Source organism: Callorhinus ursinus, unplaced genomic scaffold (genome assembly GCF_003265705.2).
Source record: "Callorhinus ursinus isolate GAN/ISIS: 27379988/994484 unplaced genomic scaffold, GSC_fseal_2.0 scaffold3, whole genome shotgun sequence".
Lineage (NCBI taxonomy): Eukaryota > Metazoa > Chordata > Mammalia > Carnivora > Otariidae > Callorhinus > Callorhinus ursinus.
The window spans coordinates 34,152,593-34,175,799 of NW_027397065.1; the positions used below are offsets into that span (position 1 = coordinate 34,152,593).

Genomic DNA, 23,207 nt, shown 5'->3' on the forward strand with positions numbered 1-23,207 from the left:
CCCGCGACAACTCACACATCTCGCGAGATGTTCCGCCCAAGCCGCGCGCGGAGGGAGAACACGGAGGAACGTCCGATCCAGCGCCCCGCCCTCTCTGCCGCGCCTGCGCAGAAGCACGTAGCGTGCTGGGGACTAGGTGCCGGTGCCGACGTAGCTCCCTTAACTGGTCAGCTTTACGCAAGCTTGGTTTTGTACGTGTCTTCCCCATGTCTACTTTTAGTTGCCATGCCGTTTGTTTCTGTTTTGTTCTGACGACTGTACCTTTCTGGAGAGACAATGTCACTAGAAGGCGAGGCGGTGGGGAATTCTGAGGTGTGCAGGCCTCCGGCATCCTACTCGCAGGTTGGCAGGCGCGCGCCCTGAGGGCATATCTTCCACGGTTCCAGGAATCTGAATCAGTGTGACAGTGCCTAAACTCATCATAGGACAGTATCACACTTACTGTTACAGAACAGGATGGCAGTTATCATTATAATGGCACTAACATTTGAGCTTTCACCATGTGCCAGGACAGTGCTAAATTTTACACGGATTATCTCAGTTAAGCCCACAAACAGCCTGAGGAGGTAGGTATTATTATCCTCTATTTCTAGTGAGGAAAACAGCCCGAGGAAGAAAAGTATAATGGCCAAGTGGTAGAACTAGAATTTGAACTAATGCAGTCTACTGCTAGGGGCCAGGCTTTTGCGTGTGTGTTTAAAGAACGAATTTATGTTTTGGAAGCCTGATGGCTATTCACTATTCTAAAATTTAAGCAATCAGAAATAACACTAGCCAACATTTACTGAGCACTTCTGAGTCCGAGTAGCTGTTATATGATAGGTCATGTGCTTTGAAACCATCTTTCTTGCTTACTTGAGCCCTTGACCATAGCTCCTCTCTTTTTCGTAATCAGGTTTTTTCTTCCCTGGTGGATCTTACCTAATAAACATGCTGTAATGACTGACATCTGAAAAATAATTCTCATCTTCCTTGACTCCAGTCAGCTCCCTCTCCATTTATTTGCTTCCCTTGGTAACAAAATTCCTAAAAAAAAAAAAAAAAAAAAATTAGACTGGTTATCTTCATTTTCTTACCTTTCATTCTAGCATTTTTTCCCACCTGGTTTTGGTCCCCACAGGTCCAGTAAAATGGCTCTTCTGAACATCACCAGTGAATTCTGTCTTGCAAAATCCTCACTTCTCTTGTATTATGACAGAGTTGATTACTCTCATTGAGTCTGGGTTTAGGTCTTGTGGTGCAACACCTTCCTTGCTTTCCTCTTTTTAGTTTCCTTTGTGGACTTTTAGTTCTGATTGAGCTAGGCCAGACAAGAATTGATCTAGGTTTGAAGACTGGCAACAATGATACCTTCAAGTTGCCTAGCAGATGTACTTGGGCTCTAAATGAGTGAGATGCTTGTTCATTTGTCATCACCCCCATGTTTTTGAGTAAATGAAATTCCATTTTCCCTACGATTTAACAAAGATTCTTCAACTGAATTCCTCAAAGTAAGACACCATTCTAGCCTAAGTCAACCATGACTGAGTGAAATTAGGTAATCTAAAATGTACCTGAACTTCATTTTTCTTTTTTGTTACATGAGAAGGTAGACCTACATTTCACTAATGTTTCTTCCAAATCTAATTTTTAATATTTTAAACTATTAACCAAGTGGCCATAATGTATTAAGCACAGTGGAAGGAATTCAGAAATGTGATAATCTCTACCACTTCTGGAAGATGTTCACAAAATAGTAGGAGACTAAAAAAAAACAAATATAAATAACTACAGGGCTGTATATAAATGCCATATACCGTACACTAAAGGGAGAGGTCAGTTTTGTGTGGCTGTTCCATTAATGTGTCACAGTGCAGGTGGCACTTGAGCGGGGCCTTGAAGAATGGTTGAGCTAAGGAGGAGTGCATTCAAAGGGTGGAGACAACATTAGCAAAATCATACAAGCTACCTGTATTATAATTATGGTCATTCCTTAGAACAGTCTGGGTAAGGTGCTACCACTACCACCAGTGGACACTAGATGTCACAAATGAAATGAATTCTAGATGGTTCATGCTTGTTTGGATAACTTGCTTAAGATTCATAGTTCCCGATACAGATGCACATACCCAGATGAGTTTCACATACCATGCACTAAATGCCATGGATCAGGGGGGAAAAAGCATATATCTTTTATTTTCAGTTTATATAATGTGAGATGGGATTTTGCCTCCTCACACAGAGTAGTGGATTCACCAAGCATGGGAAGGGAATTTAGATGCTGGGAAAGAACAACCCTCCTCTCCAGCACACTTCCTGATATTATAGCTGTTCAAAACTAGAAGAGACTGCTATTGTGCACTGGCCATCATTCCTTCACTATGACTGTTACAGTGGAAATGAGAGGATTGGTTATCAGAAATGGTGTAGAAGGAGTGTTACACTGTACTGAAAGCCTGTGTGTATTTTGATATGAACTTACTGAATAATTAAATTTGTTTTTGGTATTATAGGGGAATAGTCTTTGTCCTCAAAGGACTTAGGATTTAGTGAAAGAGGCATTTACCAAATAATAAATCCTTACTCAGAGTATGGTTTAGACTTTCTTGTTCCTTCATATTATTAAGTAAAGTTCCAAGATAGTTTTGGGGGGATCAAGCAAGAACAAGCCCAGGACTCTGACACAGTTTGCAAATAGGAACTGGATTGATCTACAAAGTTCCATAATTTATAGGATGGGCCAAAAAATGAGGTTTTGGAAGTTACACTCAAGGTTGTGGTAATTGAGACCTGGAGAACGGCTGAGATCAAGAAACAGTCTTAGAGGGGCGCCTGGGTGGCTCAGTCATTAAGCCTCTGCCTTCGGCTCAGGTCATCATCCTAGGGTCCTGGGATCAAGCCCCACACTGGGCTCCCTGCTCAGCGGGAAGCCTGCTTCTCCCTCTCCCACTCCCCCTGCTTGTGTTCCCTCTCTTGCTGCCTCTCTCTCTGTCAAATAAATAAATAAATAAAATCTTTTTTAAAAAAAGAAAGAAAAGAAAGAGAGAAGAGAGGGCTATGTGCAGGACTTTGGTGATTGTTCTAATCCACAAAACAAGAGAAGAATAAGGATTCAACAACAGCAAGAAAAAAATCAGGACCATCTGAGAAGTGATCAGGAAATTTAACTGTCAGTTATTGTGTTAATTAGATATCAATATGAATGCTTGTATCAGCCCAGCAGATTTGACTTTAATAGTAAGAATGACAGTGGCAGTCTTTCTTGGCCCTGCTATTTATAACCAGCTTCAGTTCTTCATGAGCCCTATTGCTATACTCCTTTTCCCCCCTGAATAGAGGCAGTCCTCACTTGGAGCAAAGTTGCATCATCCCAATATTGTGGACATTTATTGGCTAACTTCCCAGAATCAATTCCATTCTCCTTTTCCTGGCCAAAGCATTCTGATTATTTAATAATTCGTTTTCCTGTCCATTTTCAACCACGGTGATTGTTTAAAATTGATCCTACCCTTCAGCTGTAAGGTATCCCATCACTCTGGTTATAGTAATTTGTTCAAAGATGGGCATGCAACTGAATCCAAGCCAGTGAAACAAAATGAGATATTCACTGAGACTCCTGGAAAAATGGAGTTTGTTAAGCCCCTCGGCATTTAAATTTTGTAGCTCAAAGCTGCCTGCTGCCATCCTGGTTCCATGAAACTTAAGTTTGCTTGGAATGGACTCAAAAGCAGAGCTGATAATTAGAGAGGTTGAAAAAGAGTCCACGTCATACTGTTTGTGCCCCTACATCAAACTCCTCTTAAAGCAAAAAATATCCCTGAACAATAGTTTTTGCTCAAGTGGCTTCAATTTTTGTTTTCTGTTACTTGTAACATGAAAGGTTTTAACCAATACACTCAATAATACTTAAGTCTGAACTTGAGTAGACTAATTAACGTGTCAAGTTCCCAGTCTACATTTAGGATGCTATGAGACCAAAACTGGAAGTTGCTAATGTCCAGAGATAGGATTTAGAGATGGCTCCTCTGAGAAAAATTCATTGGTTAAACTAAAAGAAAGACTTATTCTAAATGAAGGGGCGTAGTGTATAGTAGAGTAAAATAAGGATCCAAACAGCTTGCATGTAACCCCTTTCTTGGCAACACCTCACATTATCATTATGCCCCTGTTAAGCTGACTTCTTCAGGTGATTTTAGCACCTAAGACAGGATTAGACCGAAGGTTTATATCACTTGTAGTTTTTACTTGCCAAAAGTAGTACCCAGCCTAGTTAAAGATATATGTGTATATAAAAAATACCAGTCCTAATTTTTGCAACTATTCACAAAACTGTAGTTGCTACTTTATGACAACCTATCTTCCGGTGCCCTTTACATATTTCTTTCATTTTTCTGTCAGTATCTCAACTAATTGGTGCTCTTTTTCCAGTACAGTGACCCTAATCTTCACTGCTGAATAAAATATATTCACTAGTTATTATCTATATTACTCACTATTCTGTTGGCCCAGATTTATTTGGGCAGACTCAAAGTGAGATAGGATACAACTTAAGGTCTTGTGCTTTCTCTGAGAGCTTGAAACTGTCACACTACTTTCTCTCACGCGTATGTGTGTGTATGTTTGGATTCAATGGAAAGAAGTGGTAACTGTCTTGATGCTGTAATATTTAGCTTAATATATTTTATTCCTTCTAGGAAAAAACAACTTGGGAGTGTACATAGTGAAAGGAGAAATTGATGAGTCAGCACCCCCCAAGTAAGCTGCTGAATACACCTGTTCAATCATGCTTGCTCATGAACTACCTCTTGCCTATTGCCACTAGGTGACAGTCTTTATAAATATTTCATCTGAAAAAGTGTCTTTCTGTTGACAGAAATTAGATTCTGTTGGGAGAGATGGTTACCTTGCTAGTTTCAGCTAGCAGATTAAGCAAGCGCATATGTTTGTTACAACCTACATACTTTTGGTGATTTGAGATCATAGTTATTCCTCATCTGGAGCACTCTTCTCCTCCTACTACTTAGTTTATTCCTTTCTACAGACTGAATTGCTTCTCCTAAAATTCATAGGTTAAATCCCTAACCCGCAATGTGACTGTATTTGGAGATAGGGCTTTAGGAGGTCCTTCCAGTTAAATATGGTCATAAGAGTGGGTCCCTAATCTGATAAGATTAGTAGCCTTACAAGAATAGGAAGAGAAAGATCTCTGTCTCCCTCTGACTCACTCTCTCTCTCTCTCCCCATGCACCACAGAAGAAAGGCCATGTCTGAAAGTGGCATCTACAAATCAGGAAGAGAGCCCTCCCCAAGAACTGACTGGGCCAGCACCTTGACCTTGACTTTTCAACCTTCAGAACTGTGAGAAATAAATTCTCTGTTGTTTAAGAATTTTGTTGTTGTAGCCTAGAGCAGACTTTCCATGGCTGGAGAGGCCTATGACTAATGGTTAAGAATATGATACATGTTCTGGAATCAACATCTGGGTTCATTGTAGGCTCTGTTACTCCATAGCTGTGTTACCTTTAACAAGCTACTTATCCTCTTTAAGATGCAGTTTCCTTAAGTACAAAGTGAGATCATCAAAAGTACCTAATTTGATAGGTCATTGTGTAGTTTAAATGAACTAACACTTTTTAAACACTTAGCATGATGTCAGCTGTTGTTAAAGCATTGTCTCAGCTCAAATGTTACACCATCTGGGACAGGAAAGCATTCCCCTTCTCTGAATCCCTATCCTCCGTGTCTTTTATGTATCTTCTGTAGCACCCTGTGCTTATCCTTTGGAACACTTACAGGAGTTTGCAATAATTTGTGTAATTTATGTCTGCCTCCCTTACTGAACTACAAGCTATTTGAGGCTAGAAAAGCCAATATGTGTTTTACTCACTATGGTTTCTCTCGGCAAGTGTCATAGTGCATGGGACAGGTAGGTGTTAAAGTCAAGTTTGATTAATGAATAATAAATGAAATTCATTAATTTAAATGAGGTATCTAAACTCTCTTTGAGAGAACGAAGTCAAGTAACTTGTAAAAGAATTACTATTCTTAAAAAAATTACTATTCTTGGGCGCCTGGGTGGCTCAGTTGGTTAAGCAACTGCCTTTGGCTCAGGTCAGGATCCTGGAGTCTCGGGATCGAGTCCCGCCTCGGGCTCCCTGCTCAGCGGGGAGTCTGCTTCTCCCTCTGACCCTCTTCCCTCTCGTGCTTTCTCTCATTCTCTCTCTCTCTCTCAAATAAATAAATAAAAAATCTTTAAAAAAAATTACTATTCTTAATTCTGAATGAAAAATGCAGAAAATATATTAATTGTTTACATGAAACAAATTAGGTGTTCCAGAGATGGTACACCAAATAATCTCTGAAGTTTTAATCACTTCATTCACTTGTGATAATATGTGTCCCTCACTTGAACCAGTATTTCTTCATTGGGAATTTATATATTGATATTATTTTTTTAATTCAAGCATTTTAAATTATACTAAGGAAATTGGTATGAAAATAATCCTACTGGAGAGGCCTGTAAAGCAAAGAATTCTTGGCTAAAGAAAGTGTTCACTTTTGTGTAAATACAGAGTCATATTAAATTCTTTTAAAGGAAGATTCACCCTCGATGAAGTTAAGGTTTTAAGACTCATGTTTTCCTAATATTTTATCATGCCATGGATGGATTTATCTATTTCCTGGAACACAAAACATGTTGTCCTATTAATTTTCCAAAAATAGAAAATATTAAAAAGGGTGTATAATTTCAGTAATTCTTAAAGTCCTTTGGTTATGAAGTGGCCAACTAAGTAAGGTGGCCCAAAAGTATAATAATGAGAAGTGTAAGAGAAGTATTAGTTATTGATGTTTAGAAAGATAATTTTATGTTTCTAAAGTTTTCTCAAAATATGGGGCATAAGTATTTTGTGGACTTTACATACCTTAGATGGATAGTAAAAGCTCCCTGTTTCCTATCATGGGGATAAAACTTTAGGCGGCCTTGATACAGGATGTGATCCTTTCTTCGATCATTGCCTTACCATTTTATTTGCCTCTGCATTATCAGGCAGGGTGCTTGGAACCTGGATTCATCACAAATGAAACCCATCAACTCCCCCATAACACCACATGCTGGCAGTATTTGTCTACTTTTGATAAGTTGGTCAGTCTTGTGAAATACTTCTGTAAGATGAAGTTCTGGAGCTTGTCAGGTGTCCTCTCTGACACTCATGTCTTCCTTTGGCTCTCAGATTACCCAACCAGCTGGGGTAAAGCCCATATCCTCCCACAAAGCATGTTTCTTTGGAAATTCAGATCTGTTGGCTTTTGGCACTAAAAAGTAATGTTCTTGCACTTTCTGTCCAACCAGTACTGAATAATCTCTTGGGGGTGAGTAACCTTTTAAATGGAGGAGTAACAGTTCCAGGGATCAGTGTGCATTTAGCAATTTGTAAGAAAAATCAGAAGGAATACAGTGTCCTTTTGACTACATTTGAATGTAGCAAGGCCTAAATTTCTATGCACACAAAAAAAGTATGTCTTCTGAATTACATAGGCATGCAATCATTATTACTATATATGACTGAAGGCAGGAGTTACGAAAGGGTCTTGGGTGACTGTTATCCTCCTACCTATAAAACTCCTGGCAAAGGGATTAATAGGTGTCCTATAAACAGAGGCAGAGTTAAGTTCTTAAAAACAACATCCCCTTCATAGGATTTAAATCTCCCAGCCAAATGGAAAAATAGGTTTAAAAAGTAACATCTAGTCTATTCTTAAATATAGTTGGAAGCTCTGATTTCATTTTTACTCCCACAAAAATAAATAGTGCTACTCTCATCCTAATAAATATATATATATATATATATATATATATATATATATACATTTCAAAGAGTGGTTTCCAAACTTTGTTCTACATTAGAAACATCTTATATAGAATGTTAATGAGGAGCTTTTACAACTTCTGATGCTCAGGCTATACCCAACACTAATTAAATTGGAATGTGTAGGGGTGAGTGCCAGGCATCAGTGATTTTTAAAGATGCAGGGGAGATTGCAATGTGCAGCGAAGTTTGGGAACCTGGGTTAACATAGTCTTGTACTCTCTCCTGCACTCCACCTTTTCTTCATTGCCTCTTTAGCTCAGTGGTTCTCATCCTGACTGCGCATCACAGGGCATCTTAAAAAAACCCATTCTGATTTATTTGGTCTAGGGCAGTGTATAAGAATCAGAAATGTTGGGCACCTGGGTGGCTCAGTCAATTGGGCATCTGCCTTTAGCTCAGGTCATGATCCTGGGGTCCTGAGATCGATTGAACCCTGCATCAGGCTCCCCAGGGAGCCTGCTTCTCCCTCTGCCTCCCTCTCTCTCTCCATCTCTCATGAATAAAGAAAGAAAGTCTTAAAAAAAAAAAAAGAATCAGAAATGTTCAACTGTTCCCCAAGTGATTCTAGTGTGTAGCTGTGGTGGAATCACTGGGCTAACTGATTATAGAAAGAGGTAGGATAAGGTGGGTCCTTTAGTCTTTTTCTGGCAGTTAAGAGCTTTATACATTTTAAAATTATTGTTCACTAGCTTTGTTGAATGAATTTTTTCTTCAACTCACTAGGCTGTTAAGCCCAGCCACTTTCCTGAACCCACTGGTGGTAGGATTGCCCAATAAAATATAGGGCAGCCAGTTAAATTTGATTTCAGCTAAACAATGACTATTTTTTAGTACAAGTATGTTCATGCAATATTTGGGATGTATAATAAAAAAAGATTATTTATAGGAAATTCAAATTTAACAGGTATCTTATATTTTTATTTGCTACTTCTGACAATGCTAAGTGGTGGGACAGCAGAGCTCATTCTTGGGAAAATCAGCAGTTGAATTCAGGAGAGTTCCATCCTTTTAATCTTCAGGGTTTATAGTCTGTTTTTTTTTTTAAGCTCTTACCCCTTCTAGCTGTAGAGGTAGTAGATAAAAAGGCAGGAGCAGTTTGGGAATTTAAAAGTGCTTAAAATCCTGCAGTGAGCCAAGAAGACCCACATTTTCCTTTTGCTTAGGGTATCATTGGGTGACCGTCAGGGGAGCAGCACAGAAGATGAGGGGGGTCACTGTGCAAGAAAAGAGAACACGGAAGGGGGTAGAGATCTGAATCTTCAGTATAACCTTTAGTTTCAGTAATCCCAGTTCTGTGTGTGCTCTCTAGAGGATTGCCATTTTGAGCCTTTTCTATGACTTTCAAGTAGTTCAGAATTGCTTTTTAAAAATTATTATTTCTTCTTAACCTATCTGAATATCAGATCCTTACTGCTTTGGCTGGAGTCTAGATAGTTTCCAGGTGAAGCTGTTCTCATAGCTTACCGAGTCTGAAATAATGGAAACTTCAGATTGTCCCTAGCAATCTTTAAGAACCCCCTCATCTCAAGAGGCTTCCCAAGCAGTCAGGATGCCTTTCAGCCCCATCCTCTGAGGACTGTTCACCATAAGCTGATTCCTGAAATTTCCTTCCTCCCCACCCTCCCAAATAGGCCTTGAACTGTAAATAAAATTCATGGGTAGGTGTATTTCTTGGCCAATAGCAGGCTCCATACAAAAGGAAAAAGAGCAAGATTTCACAGTAATTCCCAGAAAGCAGGTGTTGTAATGATTTAACCAAATTGGAGCCTGACATTTTGATGAACAACTCTTGAGCACCCCTCATAATTTCCTCCATGGAGGAGATAGGCAAACAGGTAATATGTCAAATCCCCATTTGCCAGTCCAAGTTTACTAATAGAAGGAGGTGAAACAGGTGAAGCACATTAACTTTTAACCTGTTAACATTGATTTTTTTTTTCACTAAACGTTAAATGTTTAAAAGGGAAATGCACACTTGCGGAAAGGAGACAAGACAGAGGGTGATAGGAAGGGGCTGAAAGCTGGCTTGCATCATGGAACATATTCGCAAGCCAGCTGGGCCCACTTTGTGCAGATGTTTTTATAGGAATAAGAAGGAGGGGCTGGTGTTCTAATATTCAGCACATTAATGAAGCAGTGGAATATCTCTGTGATGCTGCTCCTTTCTGTGGCTAGAGATGGATGTAGAGGATCAGAGGCTTTGGGATAAATTTATTGTTCAGATTGAGTTCACAGAAATTGCATATATTGATAGTAAGGCTTTTTTCCAAGTTCACTTAGAAAGGGCTAATTTATTTTTTAGGATACTGACTCTGAAAACCAAAGAGCTGCATGTTTATTTGCCTGTGGATGGAACAAGCAAATCATCATTAGATAATTTCTTCCCAGGTGGGCAAACATGTACCTAGTTGGAGGTAATAGTTTCAAAATTAATCTCCTTGAGTCTAAATGTTGAGCATGTTTTGGGGCAATGTAGATTAAGTCTTCCTCTTCCCCAGATGGTTAGCTTGGTCTTCCACTTTTTGCCTGAATCCTTCAGTAGTATGCCTATGCAGCATGTACTTCAGAAAATGGAGGAAGTCCATTTTTCTATGTGAGTTGGAGGTTTGCAGATTGGTGACCCACTGTTTGTTGTACACAATGCAGAAAAAAGGAAAAAAAAAAAAAAACCCTTTGAGCCAAAATGAGAAACCTGGGAATTTACGCACACACACACACACACACGCACACACGCACACACGCACTCATACTCATACGCACACATAGAAATTGGATTGCCAGTTTCTCTTGAAAAATCAGAAGATTTGGTCATGCTGTGCTCACATTCCTCATGCAAAAACTTTGTATTTTCTGGGCACACGTTTTCCAGTTTACCTGCCTGTCATTTTATCTTTGGGCTTATTCATTTGGATGGGTGCCCTGGGCTTATTCATTCAGTGAAATAGGTCAGATATAAGGAGACATTTATATTACCTTTATGTATGGTTCCTATATGCATTTGACTTTGCCATCCATGGTGTGAGGCTAGACTATATTATCACTCCAATGTCCTTCAAGCTGATTCTGTGATTCTTCTCTTTTATATAAATGGAGTTTATTAATATTGTTGGAGATTATCTGATACTTTGAGTAAAGAACTTGACTGTACTGTAGCTCTAAAAGTCATTTCTGTCCTATTTCAATTTGGTCTGCTTAAAGCGTGAATGAATTTATGACTAACAGAGTAACTCTTCAATTGATTTTCTTCTTTGGCTGTGTTTTTATTGATGGGAATTAAAATGATCACCTGGATAAGCTTATTTATAAATGAAAACCAGAAATTAGTAATTTGAATATTCAGAAGGTCTTGCCTATTCAGGTAAAATCTAGCAAAGAAATGCTCAACTGCTGGCTCAACCTAGTATCAGACAACTTAACATAAGAAAGGACCATAGGGATAAAATCTGACCCCTTTGTTTTACTGATAAAACTGAATTTAAGAAAAGTAAAGCCATTTACTCTTTTTTCCCCCTATTTATTTATTTTTTTTATTTATTTTTGATATAGTGTTCCATGATTCATTGTTTGTGCATAACACCCAGTGCTCCACGCAGAATGTGCCCTCTTTAATACCCATCACCAGGCTAACCCATCCCCCCACCCCCCTCCCCTCTAGAACTCTCTGTTTTTCAGAGTCCATCATCTCTCATGGTTCCTCTCCCCCTCCGACTTACTCCCCTTCATTCTTCCCCTCCTGCTATCTGCTTCTTTTTCTCTTTTCTTAACATATGTTGCATTATTTGTTTCAGAAGTACAGATCTGTGATTCAGCAGTCTTGCACAATTCACAGCGCTCACCATAGCACATTTATTCTTAATCACACTATAGGTTTGTGTCGGAGCTGGGGTCCAAACCATCTCTTTTGACTTTAACCAAGGCCAGTGTTATTTCTCTTATCTTTAATTGCTTCTAATTATATAGGAACAGTTTCAGGTTTACTTCTCAATTTTCATTGTTATTTATTCCAATAACACTATTTACAACAATAATTATAACTTTGTCATAGCTATGCATTTTATAATTATTAGAATTATTTATAGATCATTTCATAGGTACTTTTCTTAAAAATATGAAGATGACCCTTATTAATAAAAAATTTATAATTCATATTTTAATTTAAAAAAAGGCTTTCAAACAATGGAAAATGCTAACAGTAGTTGTCTTTGCCTAATTTTAGATGGCTTCCCCTACTTCTTTCCTATTATTTTTTGTTTGTCCAAATTTTCCATAATCTATATCATTTTTATAATTGTTAGAATTTTAAAACAGTTATATAAAAGAAACAAAGGCAAATCCAGGCTAATAGAGACATTTATGTGAAATTAAAATGTTCTCACACCTCATTCATTCCTATAAGTGGGATGTAAAGACCATTTCCTGTGACTTAAATATGCACACACAGAGAAAGGATTTGACACTTTCCCACAGTGAAAGAAAAATGTCTGGTGGCCATGACTGCAAGGGGCATGTGCTGAAGGCTGTGACCTAGAGCACATTCCAGGCTGAGTAACGTGGACTTTAAAACTGAAAATCCAGCAGTTCTAACTCTCTCAATTATTATCCCTTTACAGTAATCTGGCAGTTCTAACTCTCTCAGTTATTATCCCTTTATAGTAATCTGGCTAATTGATTAGCCCAGTCTTCTAGTATGGACTTTTTAAATATTTTTTGGAAATTCTGAAAGTTAAGTGAGTTCAAATTTATTTACCCTTTGTCTAGTGTTAGGAAATTTAAAGGAAAGTTCACGCCAGATATCTCTCCCAAAGTCTATTGCAACAGCTGCATGGTTACCAGGGGAAGAGTTTACTTGGATGGAGATAGAAAATACTTCTTTATAAATAATCTGTTTTTACGACTCCTGTTTCTGGGAAACCCAATACATACAATGCACCTATGAGTATTGGAGGTCAAGTTCTGACTGTGTTTTTATTAAATATTTGACTTTTTATTTTTTTTGTAATCACTAAGTTTGAGATCTGGGTGATTAAGGAGTTTGTAAGGAGCTTGCCACTGTCTCTCTTCTCCCTGTCTCCCTGTCTTTCTTTCTCTCTGTGGTTCTCCCTCCTTCCCTTCTTCTCTCCCTCTCTCTCTCCTTCCCTCTCTCCCTTCTTTCCCCTCCCTTTCCTTCTACCTCTCTCTATTTTGAAAATACTAAGTTTTAAAATAAGGATTGCTCTACTTTTTCATGCTTCTTAGTTTTGATTTCTTAAGAAGATGAAGCATCAGAGAATATTGCATAGCTCAGTATTGATTGATCAATTACTGTTCTCAGTCCTTTAATGTGTCTTCTGTAAAGCTGGGATGCCTGGGAGAATAGTATTGACAAATAGATCCAAGGTTTTGTGTCTGTTAGGAAGGCACCATTTTACTTACTTTCCCTTTATCATGGGAAGGACACAAGCCCATCTTACAAAAGGATATTTTAAGACCTCAGAGAATCTCAATAAAATGTTGCATCAAGTTTTTCTATCAGCAGTTAACTCTTAGCAGGACTACTCCCTTTTTAAAATTCTGACATGTTTCTAAATAAGTCATAACCTCTTCTAATATCCAGATCAGCACTAACACACACAGACACATGCACACACACACACACACACACGCACGTGCGCGCACATACACACCCCTCTTTGGCATTCTGCATCTATAAACCTTCCTGGTATGGGTAGGATGCAGTCCTACTGCTGCTGCTTATAGAGTTGGACAGAAGAGCCCTTTGGAAAGGCCTAGTGACACATCACAAGACACAGGCATGAAATTTCTTCCTCCCATTTCCCCACTGAGTACTTTGATAAATTTCAGGTTCTCTCTCAGAGTCGGGGTTGATGAGCTCTGGTTTCAGGCTGGGATGGTCAAGGCTCTGACACACAGGCAGGAGAGTACTTAGAATCTAAATGACAAAAAGCACCTTAATTTAGAAGGAAGAATAATTGAAAAATCCCGGCTGCTCCATGCAGTTCTTCTCAGGTGATTCCTGGAAACAAACTTTCATAGTCAAAACTCCCTCTCGCTCATGAGTTCCTGCTTCTCACCCTACAAGGACACAGGTATAAAGCAAAACACATTTTCAGTTGCAGATGTTGGTAAAGAAAATTCCAAAGAGGAACCTTAACACAAGTTTTGGTTTCTTTTGAAAATCTTTAAAAATAACTTTTCAAAAAATATTTGTTGGTTTAAAATGCTACTTAAGTTGGAGAGTGAGTAAATTTTTCATATTGCCTTACAGTTTATGAAGCACTTGCCAGTAGATTAAATTATTTAGTAGAAGAAAGTTAAGAGAGTTTTCCCAGTAGGAAATGGTGTGTGAGTGTGACATATTAATATTCAGCACAACATGCAAACTTGGGAGGGAGACGCTTGAACGGGCAGTGGACTGGACACGACTGGGGAAGTACCCAGCTCTGAAAGCCCCAGCTGGCCACCGTAGAATGGGTAAGTCTTACCACTGGAGACAGACTAATCTTGGTTCCAGTCTCTGCTTTACTTCTTTATAGAGAGTTGTCTAAGAGTGGAGGCTTTGGAGCCACATTTCTTAGATCCAAATCCTGCATTCACTGCTTCTTCTGTGACCCTGTTCACCCTCCTGATATTTCTGTATTCTCATCACAGATTGGAGACAATAATACCACCTAGTACATAGTGTTGTGAGGATTAGATGAGATATGATATGCATTGTGTTTGGAAAGGTGCTGGCACATTGTATATCTTTAGTAAATATGAACCACTATTAATAAATGTATTACCTTAGCAAAGGCCAGTCACATGACTGCTCCCTATCTCAATATCCCCATATATAAAAGGGGAGAATATAATTATTGTAATGATTAATCGAGAGTGTATATTTTGTTAATTTAATTTTAACCTTTTTATTAAAAATATTGCAAACAACACAAAAGTAGAGACTAATGGAACTTTGTTCCTGGTTTTGCATGTAAGGAGCTTGGAAGTTGCCTCTCTGTTTTAACAGGTAAAAAGCCAAACAAACTAGAAAAGTAACAACTCTTCTAGGATGTGTCAGAGAGGAGAGGATGCAGGGCAAATCACTGTTCTTAAGATTGGAGAGACAGAGAGATGAATATAGAGAGGCATAACTTCCTGGAACAGAGACTTAAGTGGGTACCATTGGGGCATCAAGTACCACATAGGAAAACCCAAACCGTAATTGCCAAATTGCTGGAGGCTCAGTGCAGACAAGTCTCAGAGTTAAAAACTCCAGGGGGATCTAGGCATAAGGGGACCCCCCCCACAATATTGAGAGATTTACCTCCAGGGGCTTGACCAGGTTCACACAGTAAATATGGGAGCAAAATCCCATCATGCTTCCAGCAAGGAGAGGGGAAAATGAACCATTTTGAAATATGCCAGAACACTCTGTTCTTAACAAGACCTGCCATCAGGAGCAGCTACTTAACCAGAGCCTAACCTGGCAAGGTATTATCATAGCTTAACTGACCCAGGGAAGGGAAATAACCAATTTCATCTGGCTTCAGCCACTCTGTGCCAACTAATGGAGGAGAAAAAACAAAAACAAAAACTGAGAAACGCTTGTGAAGTTCACAGTCCAGAGACGTAGGCTCACTGAAAGACTGAAACCTGATCATAGCACTATAGTACATCTCTCCCCAGCTACTACCACATTACTAAATGCCTATTCACAACAATACCTTTAACCCAGAACATCGTATTTGGCTATCAAGGAAAAAATTACAAGGCATACCAAAAGTAATATATATATATCCCACATAGTTTGAAGAGACAGAGAAAGACATGGCAAGGATGTTGGAATTATCAGACTGAGAATTTAGAACAATTATGATTAATATGCTAAGGGCTCTCATGGATAAAGTAGGCATCATGCAAGAACAGATGGGCAATGTAAGCAGAAAGATGGAAATTCAAACAAAGAACTAAAAAGAAATGCTAGGGAGACTAATGTAAATAACCACATGTGCCCATAATCAAGCTTTAACAATGATCACTTTTTGCCATTTTTGTTTCAACTATTACTCCATCAATTTTTTTCTGGGACTTTTTGAGTAAATTACAGACATTACATTATTTTAACCATAAGTTCTTCAGCATGCAGAAATAGTAGATTGTTTGCAAGATGGCCATAATGATTCTTCTATGTGCAATGTGACTTTTCAACATGAGTTTGTGTCTCCTCCAATTAGGAAGGGGAGTCTGTTTCCGGTCTTGTGACATGCCTTGACTAATGAATCTGGAAAAAGTGATATTGTGGGATTCCAGACCTCCAAAAATTGTCCATTTGAGCCCAATCCAACTACTGACCTCACAGAATCATGAGTTAATAACACTACCAAGTTTTGGGTGGTTTATTGTGCAGCATTAGATACCTAATGCAGTGATGTGTTTTTAAAAGTCCCTAACACAGGTCTTCATACATAAAAAACATGAAGCTTTTACCATCCTGGACAGGAGACTGAACTCACAAGATTTGAGACATTTTACCACTCTGAGGGAGATTGTCAGCATGCTAGGGTTAGTGTGGAAATAGTATTCCATGGCATTAATTCTAACTAAGAGAGCCTTCTGTGGCTGAATTAGATATTTCAGTTTCAGGTCCAAGGGATGCTGATCCTTGACCCAACCTTTACTGGGTCACAGTCTGCTTTGAGGATGTGATGTCTATAGACCTTCTTCCTAGAAAAGAATACCTGTGTGCACAGATCACCTTGCATGCGCATGTGTATGTGTGCATGTGCATGTAAGTTTGTTTACATCATGGGGGCTCATGGTTCAGTCACCTTGCATAAACACTGAATCCCTGTGTCTGCATAGTCAGTGCTAACTGCCAAACAACTATTTATGACTATTTTCTAGGCATTTGCTTCCATTGTGATTGTTGTTACAGCTACTAGTGAATGAGGCGGAACTGTTGGTATGGGTATGGCTGGATTCAGATTTAGAGTCTAAAAGCTGTTTTTTTTTTAGTCTTCCATGTATTTTATTTTCTTTTTTTATTATTTTCAGTTAGCCAACATATAGTACCTCATTAGTTTTTGATGTAGTGTTCAGCGGTTCATTAGTTGCATATAACACACAGTGCTCATCACAACATGTGCCCTCATTAAAACTTCTTGACTAATGCTTGGTTTAACCAGATCTGTTTCAAGACCCTTCACAGCTGTTAGTTCATTCTTCCCATCCCTACCCAGAACTGCCTTTAGCCTAAACTCTGGGTGATAGAATGCTCAGGAAGTTGGCAGATCCCCAGAAGAACCTCGGCAGCTGCACCTTACCATGCTGTTGGCACTGTCTGATGTACTAGATGCTTCCCCATGACTTTGCTTTGCATTTCTTGACGATTGTATTTATTTATTAGGCTTGCACAGACTATAAATATTTGCTTTGGTTCACATTTTACACTGCTTGATTGTTATCTCTGCTGTGCACCATACACTAGTGTGTTCAAGATCTTATTGATGGAGATGGCCAGCTCTTTGGCCATTGAGTCCATCTCTTGATAATAGTCCATAGTGTCCAGTATTCTCCAGGAATAGGCAGAGCTGGATGGAAGCAAGGACATGCTGAAGACTAGAGAGCCAGCCCCCACCTCAGGTGAACTGAGAAATTGGAATACCTCTAAGATCGAAATTAAAGTAACTTTATTGTTTATAAAAAAAGATAAATGAAAGGTGTTGATTATTATCAAATATAAAGTGGTACACACTCCATATCAATTATCACTCTCTTTCCTCTTACTTTGTTTCTTTGTAATAGCACTTACCGCCTTGCATAACAATACGGATCTATTTGTTTATTGTTTGCTTTCCTCCATTTTAGTGCAAGCTTTATTAGAACATGGATGTTGTATTGCCAGCACAGTAATTGGCATATAGTAGGTGCTCAGTAATTATTTTAATTCTCTTTTGAGTAAGTGGATGAATAATTGAATGAACTAATGTTAGTAAACTGGTATCTCCCAAAGTTCTTCCAACATTCTTGTGTATAAGCATTCTCTGGAGAGGGCTTTAAAAGATACAACTGTCCATTCTATATTTTGAGGGATTCTCATCATTAGTATGAGAAATGAACTCCAGAATCAGGTATTTAAACTCTCCAAGTTATGCTGAGACAAGTGGTCCCAGAAAGGGGTTTTGAAAAGCTGCCTCAAGTGATTTATTTTCCCTCCAAAGATGTACACCAGGAACATTTAGCAAAACATTGGAGTCCCATCCTTTGTCCTTTGCAATTTGGGACAAATAAAAATATAATCAAACTTTTAAAATAATCAAATAGTAATTTAGTAACTCACTTTCATTTAAAATAATTTTTCTGTTTTCTCTCCATTTTTTCACTATGTCCCTAGGGTTTTTTGTTTGTGTGTTTTAAGTAAAGTTAGAAAATGGATATATGGTGTTGCTATAAAATTCTTTTTTAAAAAAATTCTAGTGTAGTTAGCATACAGTGTTATGCTAGTTTCAGGTGTACTATATAGTGATTCAACAAATCTATACATTATTCAGTACTCGTCACAATAAGTGTATTCTTAATCCCCATCACCTATTTCCCCCATCCGCCTACCCATCTCCCCTCTGGTAACCATCAGTTTGTTCTTTATATTTAAGAGTCTGTTTTTTTGTTTGTTTGTCTCTTTTTTCTTTGCTTTGTTTCTTAAATTCCACATATGAGTGAAATCATATGGTATTTGTCTTCCTCTGACTGACTTATTTCACTTAGCATTATACCCTCTAGATACATCCATATCGTTGCAACTGGCAAGATTTCATTCTTTTTTATGGCTGAATAATATTCCATTGTGTATATACAACACATCTTCTTTATCCATTCATCTGTTGATAGATATTTGGGTTGCTTCTATATTTTGGCTATTGTAAGTAATGCTGCAATAAGCATAGGGGGGCATGTATCCCCTCATATTAATGTTTTTGTTTTCTTTGGGTAAGTTCCCAGTAGCGGAATTACTGGATCATATGGTAATTCTATGTTTAAGTTTTTGAGTAACCTTCATACTGTTTTCCACAGTGGCAACCCCAGTTTGCATTCCTACCAAGAGTTCCTTTTTCTCCACATCCTTGCTAACATTTCTTTCTTGTATCTTTTATTTCTTTTTGTAGATTTTTCTGAGATCTATATCTCAGAAAGGCTTAAAATTGCTCCTGACTATATATTTTTTTCAAACTGAGAAAAATTTGGTAGCAGTCAGTAAGAATGCAAAAAGAAATGTTTGAAAAATGGACAGACTCACTTTTGGCACTGGAGTCTTATAAGTTAAAGAGCATATAGGTCAATTAGCACCTATACTTAAAAAAATCAGTTAAGCCTCAGAGAATATAATCAAGTAATTCATTTTTAAAAAGGAATATGAATAGTTAAAAGCATTTTTAAATTTTTTACTGATCAAAGAAATGCAAGAGTAATGAGATTTTTCACTGACCAGTTTGGCAAAAATTAATATCCAATGTGGGAAACATAGAAAAACAGGTTGTCTTTTACACAAAAACAAGCACTCCTGCATGGCCTGGAAGAAATTTCCTAAAGGGCAGCTTGGAAATAAGTGTCAAATTTTTAAATGTGGATACCCATTGGCCCAGCAATTATATTTGGGGGACGAGTCCATAGGAAATTATTGGATATGTGTTCAAAGATATATTTTCAAGGATATTAATGGATGGGCAATTTATAAAATCAAACATTTTCAAACAATGCTAATATCTACTAATCAGGATTAATGAACTTAGTTGACATATATCCATAAAATAAAAGTAACTGACATTTACTGGGCACTTACTGTTTCCTTGCTACTGTACTAAGTTCATTATAGGAATTAACTCATTTACTTCTCTCAAGAATTCTCTGCATAAATAGTATTATTATCACATTTTAAAGATGAGGGAAGTGAGGCACAAGGAGATCAAGTAACTTGTCCAAGGTTATGCATCAGCCAAGGGGTCAAGTTGGGGGTGACACCCAGACAGTCTGGCATGATTCTGCATATATGGAATATAACACAGCAAGTATATGGAAAGGGGACAGGATATATTTGGTAGAGTAAGGTAGATTTCAGAAGAATCTAGCATGGTTACAGGAAGAATAGATTGGAGGAAGGAAGAATTTATGTAGAATGCTTAGAAAAAAATTTGAAAGAGTTTATGCCAAATGTATCAAGGGTTACTTTTAGGTGACTTCCACTTTCTTCTTTATAGTTGCTTACAATCTGAGATTCTTGTTTAGTAATGTCGTTTTTTTTTTTTTTACAATTAAAAAAGTATTTTTTTTTTAAATCAGCCAACCTTTAGCCTTAATTTGTTTTGACAGATTTCGAGGCATTTCTTATTAAATCAGTTGGTATTGATTTTTCCCTGTTAATGTTTCCTACAAGCCAGTACCTTCCTAAATTTCAGTTATTCAGTAGTTCAATGTTGATTCCACATCTATATTTTAATAAAACCCTATATAACTATCCTGTGAGTCACAATTAAGGAGGTTGTAGGGATATGAAGATATAATACTGAAATGATTATAATAGACACGGTTACTTAGCTGACCAAATAGTCATTGATGGGATCTCCACTCTGCAGATTGGAGGAGCTGGATACTCACTTTCACAACCACCCTTGGACCTAGAGTTGGCCATGGGACAGAAGGCAAAGGGGCTGGCTGCTGTATGAGTTTCTACAGAACACGTTCTTTTCCTGGTAGAAAGATCAGACCTAACTGGCACTGCTTTTCTCTCCCTCAAGCTTACAGCCAGTTGTGAGGGCATGATTTTTGCAGTTATAGAAGCCATTTTGTGAACTTGAGGTTACCTAATTGAGGGCAAAATCAAGAGATGTTCTGACCCTAACATGTGGTGCTGCTGAACCAAAAACAGCTGAAGCTTACCTCCAGACTTCTTGTTTTGTGGGAAAAAGAAAACATTATTTATTTAGGCCACTGAGAACTCTTACTACTTGCAGCCATGCATAGTCCCAATGGACAGAGTGCTCAAAATACTCAGGTATTATTTTTTATTGCACTTAAAAATGTTTTATATCTTACCTTGTGTAGAAATACTGTTTGAATCTTTTTCATGACATTCTAAAGGAAAATTGAAACTTAATTAGAAATAGAGTTGATCTGGTTAAATTATTTCTTTTTACATGCAAAAAATATTTAGGGAGAATAAATGATTAGCACAAATTTACATGACTAGTGGTTATTTTTTTGTATAAACATGTTTTGGAACTTTGTATGGTGACGCCTTCAGGTGGCTATTTCTGTTTACTACAAGTCATAAGTCACAAGGTGTATGAAGTACACGATGATGAGACTATGAACAACCTACAGCATCTCAATAGATAAACTGCCTGACAAGAAATATGTCTGCTCCTTACCCTGAGCATGGGAACTGCTGGCTGATGAATTTGCAGAAGATACGAATGAAGAATGCTTGCCTGGGTGTATTGGTAGCTGTTCTTCATCATAAGCACTTAAAGAGTCATTTTGTTGGATGATTTTGGTCACTGATAGAGGCTGAGATGTGCAAGCCAATGGCAGCCAGCACAGCAATGAACTCATTATTTTTGTCTAAAAGGCCAGCTCAGCCTCTGCTAGAACATCTTTTTTGGTATTTCTGTATCACTCACAGCTAATGAGTCTGGACTTGCCACTTATATTTCCAAAGTGAATTCCAGTGGTATAATATCATTTTAGAGTGAAACTTAAAAAGGAAGAAGGTTGACACTGAGGGTATAACATAGAACCTCATCCACAAGATAGTTATTGTAATGACTGCATTTGAATGTGTACCAATAAGATCTTTTTCTCATGGCCAAGCCATAAAATGGCCCAAAAGTCAGAAGACAGAGCTATATCCTAAACACTTGTGAGTTAGCTCTCAGCTCAGTAGTCACCTCCAGCGGAACATTCCCTAATTCTTCAATCTGAGGCAGCCTTTCAGCCACTGTAAGATATAATTCCACTTTAGTTTTTTCTAGGCTCTTATTACCATCTGGCCATTATTTTGTTAGTTTTGTTCCTTGTTCATTATATCTCTCCCTTCACTAGAATGTCCTGTCAGAGGCAGCCGGACCCACTCTATCTTGTTCACTGTGGCATCCTCAGTGAGGATGCCAGGTCCCAGAGTAGGAGTTCAGTAAATTATATGTTGAATGAATTGTTGAAAGTGTGACTAAGATGCTCTCTCTAACTACTTTGGCTCTTTAGTCAATAAATTATCTTTTAAGGGTGAGATGGAAGATGAAGTCTCTCTTAAAGTTTTGGTGATGGTATTGATTTGTGTGTTAGCTGAGTACTTGCATCTTGGCCTGAAGAGTTACGATATAAATAAGTGGAAATATATTGGAGCAGTTAGAACTAACACATGCCACAAAAAAAAAAAAAAGAACTAACACATGCCTTAGTCACAATAAAATTCATATTTGTGTGTGTCTGTGTGTGTGTATACATATCAGTTTGTCAGGTTTATATAACTTGCTTTTAACTGAGTGGCCAGTAGTCTGGATTACTGAGGAAAAGATATTGTTTAAAATTGTGCCAGAATTATACAGATATTTTCACATTTCACTGTATAATATGTTAAACAGATATTTTCACAACCTTCAACTGGCCCTACTACATACACATCTGTTCCCCAATATAGACCCCAATATAAAAAGCACCAAAACCAGGCCAGCATTAGGCTCACTTAGAAAACCTGGGCATCTTGAGAGGTTGTCACTATGCCCAAGAGAGAAGAGCCCATAGCAAACCCTGATGTACCCTACCTGCTCTTGGGATGGGAAGTCATGTAGGACATGGTATAGCAATAGCATCATTCTACTCTAAAGAGCAGCTAAAGCTGCCAGCAAACTAAATTTTCAGAGCAAGATAAAACATTAATTACTAATGTCAAGATTAAAGTTTGCTTTTTCTGCAAAGTGCACGGGGGCTCTAAGCAACTTGATCTTTGAATTCCCAAGGTACTAAAAAATCTACACAGAAGAGATTGTGGTCTTAATTTTGCAAGAATCCCCACCTTCAACACTGCCAAATAAAAATCTAGCTTAATGACACAGACTACAAGGAATATTTGTGAGCTTCTTTTAGAGGGCTGACATTTAAAATACAATTTAAGCTGATAATTTAACTATAAATTCTTCCAAAATTCTATGAGTATACAGGTGGTGCCTTGCCTGAACTTAAACAACTGTGTAATAATCAAATTGGATCTTGTTTTTAGAAAGCCTTCCCACATACTACTTTTTAAAAGTAGTTGCCACTTTCAAAGTGTTTGTCATTTTAAAAGAAAAGCACTTAGCAGAAGAGGAATTTGGCTGCTGGAAGGCAAAA

At 38.0% G+C, this 23,207-nt stretch overlaps 1 long non-coding RNA gene across 1 annotated transcript in view; it reads left to right on the forward strand.

Annotated features, from left to right (window-relative positions):
• Positions 1-6: 6 nt before the first annotated feature.
• The window catches only part of LOC141371927 (uncharacterized), a 36,448-nt gene continuing 13,247 nt past the window's right edge, over positions 7-23,207 (forward strand). The window contains exons 1-2 of the long non-coding RNA XR_012377277.1: positions 7-191; positions 5,233-5,337. This is a non-coding gene — a long non-coding RNA (uncharacterized lncRNA). The remainder of the gene's footprint in view (positions 192-5,232; positions 5,338-23,207) is intronic.